Source organism: Rutidosis leptorrhynchoides, chromosome 9 (assembly GCF_046630445.1).
Source record: "Rutidosis leptorrhynchoides isolate AG116_Rl617_1_P2 chromosome 9, CSIRO_AGI_Rlap_v1, whole genome shotgun sequence".
Taxonomy (NCBI): domain Eukaryota; kingdom Viridiplantae; phylum Streptophyta; class Magnoliopsida; order Asterales; family Asteraceae; genus Rutidosis; species Rutidosis leptorrhynchoides.
Window position 1 is genome coordinate 67,794,136 of NC_092341.1, and position 6,000 is coordinate 67,800,135.

Below are 6,000 nucleotides of genomic sequence, written 5' to 3' on the forward strand. Positions count from 1 at the left end.
TCATAGCGCGGCAAAGTGTGAGGTCTACGGACCAGGTGTTAACAGAACGAAAGGAACAAATGGTGTCGGAATGAGTAATGGCGGAGCAAGTAGTGTAGGAGCAAGTTATGCCAATGTAGTTTGTTATAAATGTGAAAAACCGGGCCACATTATTAGAAATTGCCCGAACCAGGAGAACACGAATGGACAAGGCCGCGGAAGAGTTTTCAATATTAATGCTGCAGAGGCACAGGAAGACCCGGAGCTTGTTACGGGTACGTTTCTTATTGACAATAAATCTGCTTACGTTTTATTTGATTCGGGTGCGGATAGAAGCTATATGAGTAGAGATTTTTGTGCTAAATTAAGTTGTCCATTGACGCCTTTGGATAGTAAATTTTTACTCGAATTAGCAAATGGTAAATTAATTTCAGCAGATAATATATGTCGGAATCGAGAAATTAAACTGGTTAGCGAAACATTTAAGATTGATTTGATACCAGTAGAGTTAGGGAGTTTTGATGTGATAATCGGTATGGACTGGTTGAAAGAAGTGAAAGCAGAGATCGTTTGTTACAAAAATGCAATTCGCATTATACGAGAAAAAGGAAAACCCTTAATGGTGTACGGAGAAAAGGGCAACACGAAGCTACATCTTATTAGTAATTTGAAGGCACAAAAACTAATAAGAAAAGGTTGCTATGCTGTTCTAGCACACGTCGAGAAAGTACAAACTGAAGAAAAGAGCATCAATGATGTTCCCATTGCAAAAGAATTTCCCGATGTATTTCCGAAAGAATTACCGGGATTACCCCCACATCGATCCGTTGAATTTCAAATAGATCTTGTACCAGGAGCTGCACCAATAGCTCGTGCTCCTTACAGACTCGCACCCAGCGAGATGAAAGAACTGCAAAGCCAATTACAAGAAATTTTAGAGCGTGGTTTCATTCGACCAAGCACATCACTGTGGGGAGCTCCTGTTTTGTTTGTCAAGAAGAAAGATGGTACATTCAGGTTGTGTATCGACTACCGAGAGTTGAACAAACTTACCATCAAGAACCGCTACCCACTACCGAGAATCGACGACTTATTTGATCAACTGCAAGGCTCGTCTGTTTATTCAAAGATTGACTTACGTTCCGGGTATCATCAAATGAGGGTGAAAGAAGATGATATTCCAAAGACTGCTTTCAGAACACGTTACGGTCATTACGAGTTTATGGTCATGCCGTTTGGTTTAACTAATGCACCAGCTGTGTTCATGGACCTTATGAATCGAGTGTGTGGACCATACCTTGACAAGTTTGTCATTGTTTTCATTGATGACATACTTATTTACTCAAAGAATGACCAAGAACACGGTGAACATTTGAGAAAGGTGTTAGAAGTATTGAGGAAGGAAGAATTGTACGCTAAGTTTTCAAAGTGTGCATTTTGGTTGGAAGAAGTTCAATTCCTCGGTCACATAGTGAACAAAGAAGGTATTAAGGTGGATCCGGCAAAGATAGAAACTGTTGAAAAGTGGGAAACCCCGAAAACTCCGAAACACATACGCCAGTTTTTAGGACTAGCTGGTTACTACAGAAGGTTCATCCAAGACTTTTCCAGAATAGAAAAACCCTTGACTGCATTAACGCATAAAGGGAAGAAATTTGAATGGAATGATGAACAAGAGAAAGCGTTTCAGTTATTGAAGAAAAAGCTAACTACGGCACCTATATTGTCATTGCCTGAAGGGAATGATGATTTTGTGATTTATTGTGACGCATCAAAGCAAGGTCTCGGTTGTGTATTAATGCAACAAATGAAGGTGATTGCTTATGCGTCTAGACAATTGAAGATTCACGAACAAAATTATACGACGCATGATTTGGAATTAGGCGCGGTTGTTTTTGCATTAAAGACTTGGAGGCACTACTTATATGGGGTCAAAAGTATTATATATACCGACCACAAAAGTCTTCAACACATATTTAATCAGAAACAACTGAATATGAGGCAGCGTAGGTGGATTGAATTATTGAATGATTACGACTTTGAGATTCGTTACCACCCGGGGAAGGCAAATATGGTAGCTGATGCCTTGAGCAGGAAGGACAGAGAACCCATTCGAGTAAAATCTATGAATATAATGATTCATAATAACCTTACTACTCAAATAAAGGAGGCGCAACAAGGAGTTTTAAAAGAGGGAAATTTAAAGGATGAAATACCCAAAGGATCGGAGAAGCATCTTAATATTCGGGAAGACGGAACCCGGTATAGGGCTGAAAGGATTTGGGTACCAAAATTTGGAGATATGAGAGAAATGGTACTTAGAGAAGCTCATAAAACCAGATACTCAATACATCCGGGAACGGGGAAGATGTACAAGGATCTCAAGAAACATTTTTGGTGGCCGGGTATGAAAGCCGATGTTGCTAAATACGTAGGAGAATGTTTGACGTGTTCTAAGGTCAAAGCTGAGCATCAGAAACCATCAGGTCTACTTCAACAACCCAAAATCCCGGAATAGAAATGGGAAAACATTACCATGGATTTCATCACTAAATTGCCAAGGACTGCAAGTGGTTTTGATACTATTTGGGTAATAGTTGATCGTCTCACCAAATCAGCACACTTCTTGCCAATAAGAGAAGATGACAAGATGGAGAAGTTAGCAGGACTGTATTTGAAGGAAGTCGTCTCCAGACATGGAATACCAATCTCTATTATCTCTGATAGGGATGGTAGATTTATTTCAAGATTCTGGTAGACATTACAGCAAGCATTAGGAACTCGTCTAGACATGAGTACTGCCTATCATCCACAAACTGATGGGCAGAGCGAAAGGATGATACAAATGCTTGAAGACATGCTACGAGCATGTGTTATTGATTTCGGAAACAGTTGGGATCGACATCTACCGTTAGCAGAATTTTCCTACAACAACAGCTACCATTCAAGCATTGAGATGGCGCCGTTTGAAGCACTTTATGGTAGAAAGTGCAGGTCTCCGATTTGTTGGAGTGAAGTGGGGGATAGACAGATTACGGGTCCGGAGATTATACAAGAAACTACCGAGAAGATCATCCAAATTCAACAACGGTTGAAAACCGCCCAAAGTCGACAAAAGAGCTACGCTGACATTAAAAGAAAATATATAGAATTTGAAATTGGAGAGATGGTCATGCTTAAAGTTGCACCTTGGAAAGGCGTTGTTCGATTTGGTAAACGAGGGAAATTAAATCCAAGGTATATTGGACCATTCAAGATTATTGATCGTGTCGGACCAGTAGCTTACGGACTTGAGTTACCTCAACAACTCGCGGCTGTACATAACACTTTCCACGTCTCGAATTTGAAGAAATGTTTTGCTAAAGAAGATCTCACTATTCCGTTAGATGAAATCCAAATCAACGAAAAACTTCAATTCATCGAAGAACCCGTCGAAATACTGGATCGTGAGGTTAAAAGACTTAAGCAAAACAAGATACCAATTGTTAAGGTTCGATGGAATGCTCGTTGAGGACCCGAGTTCACCTGGGAGCGTGAAGATCAGATGAAGAAGAAATACCCGCATCTATTTCCAGAAGATTCGTCAACACCTTCAACAGCTTAAAATTTCGGGACGAAATTTATTTAACGGGTAGGTACTGTAGTGACCCGAACTTTTCCATGTTTATATATATTAATTGAGATTGATATTTACATGATTAAATGTTTCCAACATGTTAAGCTATCAAACTTGTTAAGACTTGATTAATTGAAATATGTTTCATATAGACAATTGACCACCCAAGTTGACCGGTGATTCACGAACGTTAAAACTTGTAAAAACTATATGATGACATATATATGGATATATATATAGTTAACATGATACTATGATAAGTAAACATATCATTAAGTATATTAACAATGAACTACATATGTAAAAACAAGACTACTAACTTAATGATTTTTAAATGAGACATATATGTAACGATTATCGTTGTAAAGACATTTAATGTATATATATCATATTAAGAGATATTCATACATGATAATATCATGATAATATAATAATTTAAAATCTCATTTGATATTATAAACATTGGGTTAACAACATTTAACAAGATCGTTAACCTAAAGGTTTCAAAACAACACTTACATGTAACGACTAACGATGACTTAACGACTCAGTTAAAATGTATATACATGTAGTGTTTTAATATGTATTTATACACTTTTGAAAGACTTCAATACACTTATCAAAATACTTCTACTTAACAAAAATGCTTACAATTACATCCTCGTTCAGTTTCATCAACAATTCTACTCGTATGCACCCGTATTCGTACTCGTACAATACACAGCTTTTAGATGTATGTACTATTGGTATATATACTCTAATGATCAGCTCTTAGAAGCCCATGTGAGTCACCTAACACATGTGGGAACCATCATTTGGCAACTAGCATGAAATATCTCATAAAATTACAAAAATATGAGTAATCATTCATGACTTATTTACATGAAAACAAAATTACATATCCTTTATATCTAATCCATACACCAACGACCAAAAACACCTACAAACACTTTCCTTCTTCAATTTTCTTCATCTAATTGATCTCTCTCAAGTTTTATATTCAAGTTCTAAGTGTTCTTCATAAATTCTACAAGTTCTAGTTACATAAAATCAAGAATACTTTCAAGTTTGCTAGCTCACTTCCAATCTTGTAAGGTGATCATCCAACCTAAAGAAATCTTTGTTTCTTATAGTAGGTTATCATTCTAATATAAGTTAATAATCATATTCAAACTTTGGTTCAATTTCTATAACTATAACAATCTTATTTCAAGTGATGATCTTACTTGAACTTGTTTTCGTGTCATGATTCTGCTTCAAGAACTTCGAGCCATCCAAGGATCCGTTGAAGCTAGATCCATTTTTCTCTTTTCCAGTAGGTTTATCCAAGGAACTTAAGGTAGTAATGATGTTCATAACATCATTCGATTCATACATATAAAGCTATCTTATTCGAAGGTTTAAACTTGTAATCACTAGAACATAGTTTAGTTAATTCTAAACTTGTTCGCAAACAAAAGTTAATCCTTCTAACTTGACTTTTAAAATCAACTAAACACATGTTCTATATCTATATGATATGCTAACTTAATGATTTAAAACCTGGAAACACGAAAAACACTGTAAAACCGGATTTACGCCGTCGTAGTAACACCGCGGGCTGTTTTGGGTTAGTTAATTAAAAACTATGATAAACTTTGATTTAAAAGTTGTTATTCTGAGAAAATGATTTTTATTATGAACATGAAACTATATCCAAAAATTATGGTTAAACTCAAAGTGGAAGTATGTTTTCTAAAATGGTCATCTAGACGTCGTTCTTTCGACTGAAATGACTACCTTTACAAAAACGACTTGTAACTTATTTTTAGACTATAAACCTATACTTTTTCTATTTAGATTCATAAAATAGAGTTCAATATGAAACCATAGCAATTTGATTCACTCAAAACGGATTTAAAATGAAGAAGTTATGGGTAAAACAAGATTGGATAATTTTTCTCATTTTAGCTACGTGAAAATTGGTAACAAATCTATTCCAACCATAACTTAATCAACTTGTATTATATATTATGTAATCTTGAGATACCATAGACACGTATACAATGTTTCGACCTATCATGTCGACACATCTATATATATTTCGGAACAACCATAGACACTCTATATGTGAATGTTGGAGTTAGCTATACAGGGTTGAGGTTGATTCCAAAATATATATAGTTTGAGTTGTGATCAATACTGAGATACGTATACACTGGGTCGTGGATTGATTCAAGATAATATTTATCGATTTATTTCTGTACATCTAACTGTGGACAACTAGTTGTAGGTTACTAACGAGGACAGCTGACTTAATAAACTTAAAACATCAAAATATATTAAAAGTGTTGTAAATATATTTTGAACATACTTTAATATACATGTATATATTGTTATAGGTTCGTGAATCAACAGTGGCCAAG